Source organism: Chelonoidis abingdonii, chromosome 2 (assembly GCF_003597395.2).
Source record: "Chelonoidis abingdonii isolate Lonesome George chromosome 2, CheloAbing_2.0, whole genome shotgun sequence".
Classification (NCBI taxonomy): domain Eukaryota; kingdom Metazoa; phylum Chordata; order Testudines; family Testudinidae; genus Chelonoidis; species Chelonoidis abingdonii.
The window spans coordinates 49,525,077-49,537,110 of NC_133770.1; positions in this window are offsets into that span (position 1 = coordinate 49,525,077).

The following is a 12,034-nucleotide window of genomic DNA, read 5'->3' on the forward strand; positions in this document are numbered from 1 at the left end:
CACTCGTGATTTTATATACCTCTATCATATCCCCCCTTAGTCTCCTCTCTTCCAAGCTGAAAAGTCCTAGCCTCTTTAATCTCTCCTCATATGGGACCCGTTCCAAACCCCTAATCATTTTAGTTGCCCTTCTCTGAACCTTTTCTAATGCCAGTATATCTTTTTTGAGACAAGACCACATCTGTACGCAGTATTCAAGATGTGGACTTACCATGGATTCATATAAAGGCAATAAGATATTCTCCGTCTTATTCTCTATCCCTTTTTTAATGATTCCTAACATCCTGTTTGCTTTTTTGACTGCTGCTACACACTGTATGGACGTCTTCAGAGAACAATCCACGATGACTCCAAGATCTCTTTCCTGATTAGTTGTGGGTCTGGCTTCTAACTCAGACCACCCCCCAGCAAGAAACCCTCCAGTGCTTTCTCCTTTTATATCCCCCTAGGTTAGGGTAAGTCCCTACAGCTTAGTCCAGTCACATTCTTCTTATGGATAGGGTCCCTGGCCATCCTAGTACCGAGGAAACAGAATAGGTGGGGAAGTGGTGTGTGTATGGGAGGTGGGAGTGGTGAGGTGATTATTCTTATATACTCAGGGAAATCATGCTGATCATTTCCATATGATCCTCTGGCTGGGAGCCTATGCCATCCTGTTTTAGATATTATATTTAACGTTTTAAGTTTTTGTTCGGAACAGATACCACTTTGAACACTTAGCCTCCCCACATTGCTTTGCTAATTTGTTTGAAGCACTTTCTTCTATGTATGAGAGAGTTGTCCATTCCCCATGGTCCATTCAACCTGGGGCCTCTCTACTGAGACTGTCAGTAAGGACACGGGCTGGTGAACATCTACTCACTGGAATCTACCACCACCGCACATTCCACATAGGGTACTAAAGAGCCATCAAATGATAAATACTAACGTTAGCTGGATTTGAACCAGTGGTCTAGATTCGAAAGGCTTTCTGTGCTGACACAGACCAGATTTTCCTCTCAATTATACCTGTGTAAGTCTGGAGTAACTTCAGTAAAGTTAAAGGAGTTATTCTTGGTTTATGAAGGTGTGATTAAAATGAAAGACTACCCTTAAAATGTTTTGAATGATACATTTCCCTAATAAAAATCTAGGCTAAGATATTATTCATTACTCTCAAATTTAATTCTTGTGAGAATTATAAGTACACTGTAAACTGAGAAGGGATTAGGGTGATAAACACAGCAGAGAACACTTTTCTAGTGTCATGGCACTAGTTTGTAGTTAGTTCAGGCTATCTTATGGGTAGGGCCCTACCAAATTCACAGTCCATTTTGGTCAATTTCATCATCATAGGATTTTAAAAATCATAAATTTCATTATTTCAGATATTTAAATGTGAAATTACACTGTGTTGTAATTTTAGGGGTCCTGACCCAAACGGGAGTTGTGTGTGTGTGTGTGCACAGTTTGCAAGGTTACTGAAGCAGCACAGAAGTAAGCGTGGTATGGTATTGCCACCTTTCTGCACGGCTACCTTCAGAGCTCGGCCCTTAGTCAGTAGCTGCCACTCTCCAGTCATCCAGCTCTGAAGGCAGCAGTGCAGAAGTAAGGGTGGAATGGTATAGTATTGCCACCCCTACTTCTGCGCTGCTGCTGGCAGGGTGCTGCCTTCAAAGCTGGGCACCTGGCCAACAGCTATCGCTCTCTGGCCAACCAGCTCTGAAGGTAGTGCAGAAGTAAGGATAGCAATACTGTGACCCCGCTAAAATAACTGCAACCACCCAGCAACTCCCTTTCGGGTCAGGACCCCTAATTTGAGAAACACTGGTGTCCCCTGTGAAATCTGTATAGTACAGGGTAAAAGCACACAGAAGACTAGATTTCACAGCCTGTGATTTGTTTTTCATGGCCGTGATTTTGGTAGGACCCTACTTACGGTGCTGCATAGTTAAGGCAGGGATTTTTCATGTCCCTTACATGACCATTACAGACAATTAACCTGAAGTACAATCTTCTTTTCTGTCTTAGCTCTCCCTTGCTACGAGCATGATGTCTGCCTAGGGGGTTCACTGGTGGGTTTTTAAATGGCTGAGGAGCCCAATTCGTGCCCTGCAGTTTTTCCCATAGAAGTGACAGGTGTAATCTCAGAGGAGACAATTATTGGCTGTACTGTTGCGCTCTTTCTTTCCTCCTTTGTTGCTTCTCTGTCTCATGAGCACGTCTGTTCTCCTCAAAGTGAGCTGTGGCTTGGTGTATGGTGTGGCACCTGGCACCACTGTGTTCTGTTCTGTGCCAAGTCCTCCCTTTTTGTTTGTTGGGTTGAGGCCTCCCTTTTTAAGGTGTACTTTCAATGTATCTTTTAAGCTCTTCCACTGCCCTCTGCGAGCCCTTAAGTCTTCCCTGACTTGTTTCATGACCTGTGTTTCTATACTGCTGATATTGGTTGAAGTACAATACATAGCAATTAGATGGGTCAAGAAAGCATGTATGGAGATGAGAGTGGAGGCAGGGGCACTCAAAGAACAATGTGTGCAGCACAGTACATAGGGCAATACTGACACCTACTGCCTAGTCCGCAAACATACATTTTGTTGTCTGTTTCCAGTCACCTGTTAAAAGAATAACCTGAAACTTGCCATATAACTTCTATGATTCCCTACCACTTTCTGCCAGTCGAGGCTGCTGTCAGCTGCAGGTAGCTGCCATTTTGTGTTCAGGTCAGATGCCGCTTGCCCCAGAAGAGAGACACAGTTTTCTGTCATACAGTCTTTAATATTTTCCATCTGCCCATATTTTGCTTTTCCCCTTAACCTATAATAAGTGTAATTTAGAATGAGATGTGGATGTTCAAACAAGTCTACTGGTGCCCCAGCCATCTCAGAACTGCTCTCCTTGGATGTACTCCAGCCTCCTTCACATACTGTAGCTCTCTCTACTCCTCATTTCACTCCCAAAACATGCCAACACTGGCCTCCTCTGTCTCATCATAGCCATCAAATTCCTGTCTACAAGAATGATCTCTTCCTTTGCAGCGCCTGCCATTTGAAATGGTTTTCTTGTGTCTCTCCACCTCATTATTTTTCCAGATATTTCCAAACCTCAGCTGAAAACAGATCTTTCCTCCCTTAACTTCTCATTCCTTCTGCTATTATACTTTATTTCAGCTTTGCCTTGTGTACTTCAGTATTGTGTGGCATTGTCTAGTGTGGTGTGGAAAAGGACAGAAATAAATGGAGAGGCATATTCACCCTAAAGCAGGACTTGTGTCAAACAGATGATGTTAAAGATAAAGGTGTTTTGTGTGAGTCATTTAGTTATTGCTAGTTTCAACTGGAGAAAGTAGAACTGAAAACACTTACTGACTTCCATATTATAGACTGATTCAATGGGAAATAATAACTAATGACCTAGTAATTAGAAGGCAGCTGTTTGTTCTAATCATTTTATGATGGGCTGTGAGTTTATAGTGAATGCTGTTTATGCTACAATTTGGGTATGTGCATCACCGTAACTCAGAAGCACTAGAGAAGCAGAGGTGTTTGAAAGTATAGTATTTAAATTTAACTTTTATAACCTCTCAAAGAATTCACCACTGTTTGCTCTCCAATACCAGGCTCACACAGTTTAATAGAATATATAGCAAATATACTAGTACTCTTACAATGTTTTAGATTTTCAAATGCAAATATTAAATAATACTTAAAAGCAGCAAAGATTCCTTCGTCTTGAGCTAGTACCATTGATGGGATATCCAAACAAGTATTTAGGATAGATTTTGATGAACATTAAGAAGCCTTCAGTACAAGTTAAAAATACAGGGAGAAGAACTGATTAACACTTAAGTGATATACCCACTTCGTCATGAATAGCTTCATGTTACAGTAACTGAACTAACAACAATAGCCCGGGGAAACATCAGAGGGGGCAGGTAAACTGGGATATAAGCTTGCCTTACTTGCAATTTTTGCTCAACAATTCAGCCTCTACTTGTTAGATTAAATGATAATTGCTTCAAGATCAGGTTGAGGATAGAGGCCCTCTTCTAGCTAGTGTTTGTAGGTCATGTGCACTCTGTTTTGAACAAAGAATTTCACATGGGCAGGACAAACTCTTGTGTTTCTTATAAGTAGTTGTCTCACTAAAGGTATACAATTATCCACTTATTTCGTGGTGCGAGTACTTAATCAACTGAGCAGATCACTCTAAGGTCATCAAGTGTTGTACAATTACGTACTTTCTATTACAACAATGTTTATTCTACACTCTCAAGATAATCTCCACCAAGAATCACTGGGAAACATTTGACTCAAAGACGATTCTATTTCCATGAATACCCACACTGAGGAAAATAATGGTAACACAGGAGGTTCAACAGAGCCAGACGTGTACCAGAAGCCTCCTACTGGCAGACAACCCAAGAAAGAAACCAACAGGACTCCACTGGCATCACATACAGTCCCCAGCTAAACCCCTCACGACAGCATCAGGGAATCTACAACCCATCCTGGACAATGACTCCACACTTTCACAGGCCTTGGGTGGCAGGGCCAGTCCTCGCCCACAGACAACCTGGTAACCTGGAAACATATTCTCACCAGTAACTGCACACCGCACCATGAGTAACTTCTAGCTCACTGAAACAATCCATAGCAACAAACACTGGATGCCAAACTCTGCCCACATATAGTCTACAACCCAGCGACACCATCACCAGGACCTAACCAGATCAGCCACACCATCACCGCGTTCTATCACACTCTGCACGGTCCACCAATGTAAATACGCCATAAATATAGTGCTCAGCAGTGTCCCCTTCTGCTATGTACATCGGCCATGGACTAGTACACGTTTCTACGGAAAAGGAAATGGAACAAATCAGATATTAGGAATGGCAATATACAAAACCTAGTTAGGAGAACACTTCAACCTGCCTGGCCACACTATAGGAGACCTTAAGGTGGCCATCCTGCAGCAAAAAACTTCTTAGGACCAGACTTCAAACGAGACCAGATGAGCTCAGTTCATCTGCAAATTTGACACCATCAGCTCAGGATTAAACAAAGACTGTGAATGGTTTGCCAGCTAAAAACCAGTTTCTCCTCCCTTGGTGTTTTCCACACTCCACTCAGAAGGGGCGCTATCACTCCACTGATTGAACTAACCTCATTATTTCTAGCTTGCTTGCATATATATACCTGTCCCTGGAAATTTCCACTACATGCATCTGATGACGTGGGTATTCACCCACGAAAGCTCATGCTCCAAGACGTCTGTTAGTCTATAAGGTGCCACAGGATTCTTTGCTGTTTTTACAGATCCAGACTAACACGGCTACCCCTCTGATACTAAATAATACTTGCAACCTCCCTGCAAGGTAGAGAGGTAAGTATTACACCCATTTTACAAATAGGGATGGTAAAGCACAAGTGAAGTGACTTACCAATATCATTCAGAGTCAATGGTAGACCCAGAATTAGAACTCAATAATTCCTAGGTATCAAGCCTGAATTTAGTCCACTAGGAAGCACTATCTCAGTTCTTTAAAGGATAGTTATTATTTCCTTTATGGGCTAGCTCTTTATTATAAGGGAGGGGGAAATAAAAGTAACATGGAGCTATATTTTTGACTCATAATATATTTGAAACAGAAAAGCTCAAGTAAACATCAAATGTGGAGTTGAACCAATTCCAAGTGAGTAGTTGCATTTAGATGTGCTGATAATGAGAACTTCCTAAGTGGCACTTGGTCCAAATCACATAGACCTCTTGAATAAGGTCATGCTCTTCCCACTTACTTCAGCCTTGGACATTTATAGTGATCCTAAACACCCACCAGGTGTCACTGCAATCTCATGCAGACACAGCTTCTGTATGGTGTACGTATGGCAGGTAATGTAGTTTTCAATCAATTCGATGCTCTTCGAGAGCCTGAGTCAACTTAAAATAGGCTTCTGTGGCTGTAGCCCTGCAGCACTGCAAACAGGATAAAGATGCTTATTAAATATAAGAAGAAAGGGGGCTGGGCCAGAGTGCTATTTTTGTTTATTTACTTATTTTAACTCTCCATACAATTGTTAAGTGTCTTGTGGCAATTAAAGTGTTGCCACGCAGAAGATTTAAGCTCAGTTACTTGGAGCTGGGCCTGCAATTTAAAAAGAAAATACCAGATGGAGCCTTCTAACAGGCAATGTGATCAGAATGATTTAACCAACCCTTAGACTAGATTCTGTGCTATATTTTCTGAGAGAGACAGTGCAGGAAGTGCAGCCCATGAGCAGGAGTGGAGGTAAATAGAGGTGGCTTATACCAGCTTTGTACGACCGGGGAGATTGGCTGGATCCCCTGACGCTCGCTCAATGCATAGGGCTCTCCAGACCTTGTACTCCCCGGCGCGTACTACAGGAGGTGGAGGCTGCTTTGCCGCCCACTGCTTGGGCCTACCTTGACCGGGTCCTGCGAGAGGGCATGCCCCGCCTACCCACCACCCCAGTTCCTCTGGACCTTTTCATCGGGTCTTGGCCCTGTGGACCTGACCGGCCCCCTCGGCCCTTCTGTGCAAGCCGGCTGCACGATCTGCAGCCTGTCCGCTTCCAAACCGTGCCAAGGCAACATCTCTACACGCTCATGCTCCACACCCTTCACTTCCTCACCCTCGTGTCCTGCCCTGACACAAAGTGGCGGTACCTCCTGGCACCTCTGGAGGATGAGGAGCCCTGGTGGGCCAGCCTCTACTCTACCCTGGTCCTGAGGCCCGCCGGGGACATCAGTTGGCAGCTCCTCCATGGGGCTGTGAGCACAGGCATGTATTTGGCACGGTTTACCCCTGTCCCAGACACCTACCTCTTCTCTGGCGTGAGGGAGACCCTGGCGCACGTTTACTTAGAGTGCGCCAGGTTGCAGCCCCTATACCGGCTCCTCACCAATATCCTCTTACGTTTCTGGCTGCACTTTTCCCCTCACCTCCTTCTCTATGCACTCCTTATCCATGGCCCCACAAAGTTGCGGAACCTCCTGGTTAACCTTCTCCTCGCCCTGGCTAAAATGGCTATCTACGTAACCAGGGAAAGGAGGTTGGCCAATGGAGACTCCTGTGACTGTGGGGCTTGTTTCTGGTCCTTAGTCCGTTCACGTATCTGGGCGGAGTTCCTCTGGGCGGCGTCCACTGGCTCCCTTGACGCCTTCGAGGAGCTGTGGGTGCTGTCCGGGGTTCTCTGCTCGGTGTCCCTGTCAGGCTCCCTTCTTATGACCCTTTGACCGCTCTCCTGTCCCTGTTCTTTTATTAGTTGTCCCCTGGAATCAGTGGGTTTCTGAGGTCCTGTAGATCTTCCCCTTAGGCTCAGGGGGATCCTTTAGCAGTGGGCGGGCGGAAGCAGTGTGTATGTATATATACACACACACCAGGGGCAGAAGCCCAGAATATGGGTAGTACCTATTGGGTTTCTGGGAACTGGGCGGGCGGAAGCAGTTCCCAGAAACCCAATAGGTACTACCCATGTTCTGGGCTTCTGCCCCTGGTGTGTGTGTATATATATATATGGTACAATAGCCCCAGGGAAGGTTCTTATCTACAATAGCCTAACCAGTGCTGCTTTGCAGCCCAGAATCCCCATAGAGCTGAGGGCTATGACCACATCCCCTCTCACTTGCAGCATGCCCTCTGCACCAGGGCCTGCAAAAGGCAGGGGATGTTTAAGGCAAACAACATGTTCCCTTTTGGCCCTTAAACACCATTGGAGTATCATACAGAGTTTGGGCAGGGGTTAGAATCTAGCCTCTTAACTTTACAGCCTAATTGTGGCATTAAGAATTTAAATTAGCTAATGAAAACTAGGGGAGGGAATGCTGTTTAGTGCAGTTAATGAATTACACTAGGGATGAATTTTGCCTGCTATGGTGTGTGTCCTTTTGCTGACCTCCAAGGTGGAATCCTTGTGACTATTAGAGGCCAGGGATCTCCCAGCTGGCTGGGCCAGGTGAAGCTAAACTTGTCTGAACTAAGCTGGAAGTTTCAGATAAACTTGTCTCAGCTAGATGGTGCTCTTATGCCAATTTTAGCAGCCGGGGAGGGCAGGGCAGAAGCCCCAGCGCCCTGATCCATGTCCCCCACAGAAGCATAGGGGGTGGCAGGGGAAGCCCCAGCACCTGGACCCCTGCTGTGGCCCTAGGACTGGAGGAGTCTCGCTCCCTGACACAGCCCCGAAGCCATGGCATGGGGACACAGCTTCTCCGGTCTTGGGGCCATGGGGGAAAGGGGGTGTGACGTTCCCGTCTGGTGTTATCTGGACCAGTGATCTGCTAGGTCACTCCAGTCCTTAACTGTGGGAGCCAGCCTTACCCTGCTCTGCTGTGAGAACCCCTACTCCTGGGCTGTTCACGCACAGCCTCTGGCATGTAAGCTGTTTCTTGGATTGTGCAACCGAAAGACACTAGCCAAAATCTCTGGGCCCAGACACAACCCTAGGAACCTCCGTCTTGCAGTGTCCAGTTATGCCTGCTGGATGCTGCAGTCTTATATTTGATTTTGTTAATTTAACAAAGAAATTGATGTGTACTAGGCTTGTTATCCCAAGGGGAGCCTCTGTCACACTTCAAACCAAATGCACTGCTTCAGGTAGAACAAACAAACAGATTTGTTAACTATTAAGATTAATTTATAAGCACTTAAAATCTAAGTATAACAAGTCAAATTTGGTCAAATGAAATAAAAGCAAAATGCATTCTAAGCTGAACTTAACACTTTCAATGTCCTTACAAACTTAGATTAAAAAAAAAATTAAGATGCTTCTCACCACAGGCTGGCTGGTTCCTCTTCAGCCAGGCTTTCCCCTTTGATCAGCACTTCAGTTGATTGGTGTGATGTCTGTACATGTAGGTGGGAGAGAGAGAGAGAAAGAGCATGGCAAATGTCTCTCTTTGTTCATGGTCTTTCTTCCCTCTTGGCTTTGCTCCTCCCCCCTTCAGAATCAGGTGAGCATTACCTCATCGTAGTCCGAAACTGACCAAAGGAAGGGGGCTGACTCACTCGAAAGTCCAACAGATCCTTTGTTCCTGTGAGGCTAGGCTGGGTTTGTCCCATACCTGCCCTGATGAGGTGTGAACTGCCTCTCTGTTCTTGGAGAGTTTTGCTTAGGCTTGCTTTAAGCCATGAGGATAAATTTTCCTCCTCATAACTATATACATGAAGTTATAACATTACTATAACATCACTAGAACAGGCAGAAGGGGTGGGGTGGGGTGGGGTGGGGAGGGCCCCCCCACTTGCTCTAGCTCAGGGCCCCAGGAAACCTTAATCTACTTATGCATAGGAGCTTGCTTCCCCTGTGTCTTCCCAGTATCTCCCATGGTCTTTTCCAGAACTCTCTTCTTAGGAAAGGATCTCAAATCCTACTCTCAATCTAGACCTACTGCCTTGAAGGCCTTCTATTATCAGTCTCCGCTACCCCTCACAGCTGGGTCACATCTTTATCTGGGCCAGGCCCACCCCCTAAGTGCACCTAGGTGCAGGGGTGGCAGTTTTGTAGAAATGTTGGGGGTGCCCAGAACCTGACTCCCCCCCCGCCTAAGGCTCTGGGAGGGAGTTTGGGTGTGGGGAGGAGGTCTGGGGTGCAGGCCCTGGGCAGGGGCAGGGGATTGGGGTTCATGCTGTGGGAGGGAGTTTGGGTGCAGAAGAGGTGAGAGGTTGGGCTCTGGGATGGAGTTTGGGCGGGGGAGGGGGTGAGGGGTGCAGGCTCTGGGATGGAGTTTGGGGGCAGAAGAGGGTGTGTGAGAAGGGGGTGCAGGTGCAGGCTCTGGGAGGGGTGTGTAGGGGGCTGGGGATGAGGGGTTCATGATGCAGGAGGGGGCTCAGGGCTGGGGCAGAGGATTAGGGTGCGGGGGCATGAGGGTTGGGGCTGAGGATGAGGGGTTCATGATGCAGGAGGGGGCTCAGGGCTGGGGCAGAGTGTTAGGGTGCAGGGGGATGAGGGTTCTGTCTGGGGCTGGGGGATTTGGGGTGAGGGAGGGGCTCAGGGCTAGGGCAGAGGGTAGGGGTGTGGGGGGGTGAGGGCTCTGTCTGGGACTGGGGATGAGGGGTTTGGGGTGTGGGAGGGATAAAGGGCTAGGGCAGAGAGTTGGGGTGCGGGGAGAGTGAGGGCTATGGCTGGGGGTGTGGGCTCTGGGGTGGGGCAGGGCTGGGGATGAGTTTGGGGTGAAGGCTGGCTGCCTCAGGGCTGGGGCCAGAGAGGACTCCCCCCAGCCCTCTGCCTCCTGGCAGCAGCAAGCTGTGGTGGAGGGGCCCCCCTCACCCTCCTCCCACACCAAACTCACCCGGCACCACTGTCACTGCACATGCTCCTAGGGCCTCCCTCAGGTCCAGGAAGCCCCCTCGCCTCCCCATGGTGGGTGCTGGGGGGGCTGCCATTACATGTGCATCTCCTCCCCTGCTGCTGTCCCTCACTGGAGGTCAGGGATGGGGCTGCCACTTGCCCAGTGTGGGGCCGGAGCGGTGACTGCAGGCAGCGGAGGCCTCTTGGTTGGTGGAGGATCCTGCCAGAAAAGGGAAGGGTCCGAGGCAGAAGGGCAAGGTAAGGACAGCCTGCCCTGCCGCTCATGGATGCGGGGTGCTAGGACCCTGCAGTGGCAGTTGATGCCTGGTGCCAGCAGAGCAGAGTCAGCTGGAGCTGCGAGGAGAGGCAGAGACACTCTGGGGCCAGGGTAGGTGCGCGGGGGCAGCATGTGGGGGCTGGGGGACACTTGGGGGAGGTGCTGGGGGGTGGCAGGCCGGGCCAGGGGAGAGACCCGGCCCCAAACATTAGTGGAGCTGGGTCCTGGGCCTTGAATATTGCTGGATCACGGGCCCATACAACTCGCAGCCCCTGCCCAGGTGTACTAATTGCTCTCTGGCTCCAGGTAATTCCTTTTATACCAGCGTAGGGAATACAGACATTGTTATACTTGAATGTAGGATAGCCTATATGAGGGTGTGTGTTATGTGCAAAAGTCATTGGAGCAGGGGGAGTGGACTATTGGTCTCCCCATTTTCCAGTGGGAGTCTTAACCACTGACCACTTGACTCCAGGAGAGGGGTTCCCAGTTCTGGATTGCAAGCAGAGATAGGCACCTCCCTGCAGCCTGGACATAGCTGCTTATCTCTGTGAAGGTGGTGGGGCTTCACCGCTCTCCTTGGCTATCTTAGATGGTTCCCGACCCGCCATGTTGGCTCTTGTGGATTGCATTCCAAGGTTACTATCTCCCTATTCATTGTATAAAGAGTCTAGGTGCCAAACTCAGGCTTTGTGGATTGCAGTGTGGTTCCTGTGATTTTCTAGGCACCTAAAGATTAGGTGTTGGAGTGCAGAGTGTTGCAATACCTAATTCTCTTTATGGTTCCAGGCCTCAGTATTCGCATAACTCTTCTCCTGTTGCAATCAATGGTCAAACTCCCATTAACTGCAATGGGAGCAGAGTTAGGCCAATGCTTAGAAAATTCCACCTCACGTTCTCTTTTCCAGGCACTTTACTCTTTACAAGGGGCTGAGTACTGGGAAGACAAGGCCTCTAAAATTTCAAAACTTTGCATTGGACAGCTTTGTTCCTGTATAAATAGTAGCTGTTTCTCCTGCTCTCTCCTCTGCTCCCCTCTCCTGCTTTTTGATGATTTTGCCAAATGTGCAATACTGAAGCTTTGGAAAGCAAAATATCAGCTTCACAATGTATTTGTTGAGAAAGTTTGTACTAGTCTCACAGGGCAGAGAAAAGTTTGCTATTGGACTGAGTAAGAATTTTTACATGTGGTTAACTGACTGGATGAACAGTAAACTACCTTTACTGGTTATTTTCAGTCTTTTTAATGCTTAGCTTTCTTCTGCATTTTGTGTAACAGTTATGGGTCAAATCTTGAAGTCCTTCCTTTGGCTGTTACTCAGGCATAGGCAGACAAAACTCTTATTGATAGTGACTTCATTATTTAGCTCTTTATTAATTACTTAAACAACCTTGAGTCTAAATTTCTGTGAGAAGATATATGTACATGTGTTTGTAGGGTATATATTGAGATGGACTAAACTTAAACCCT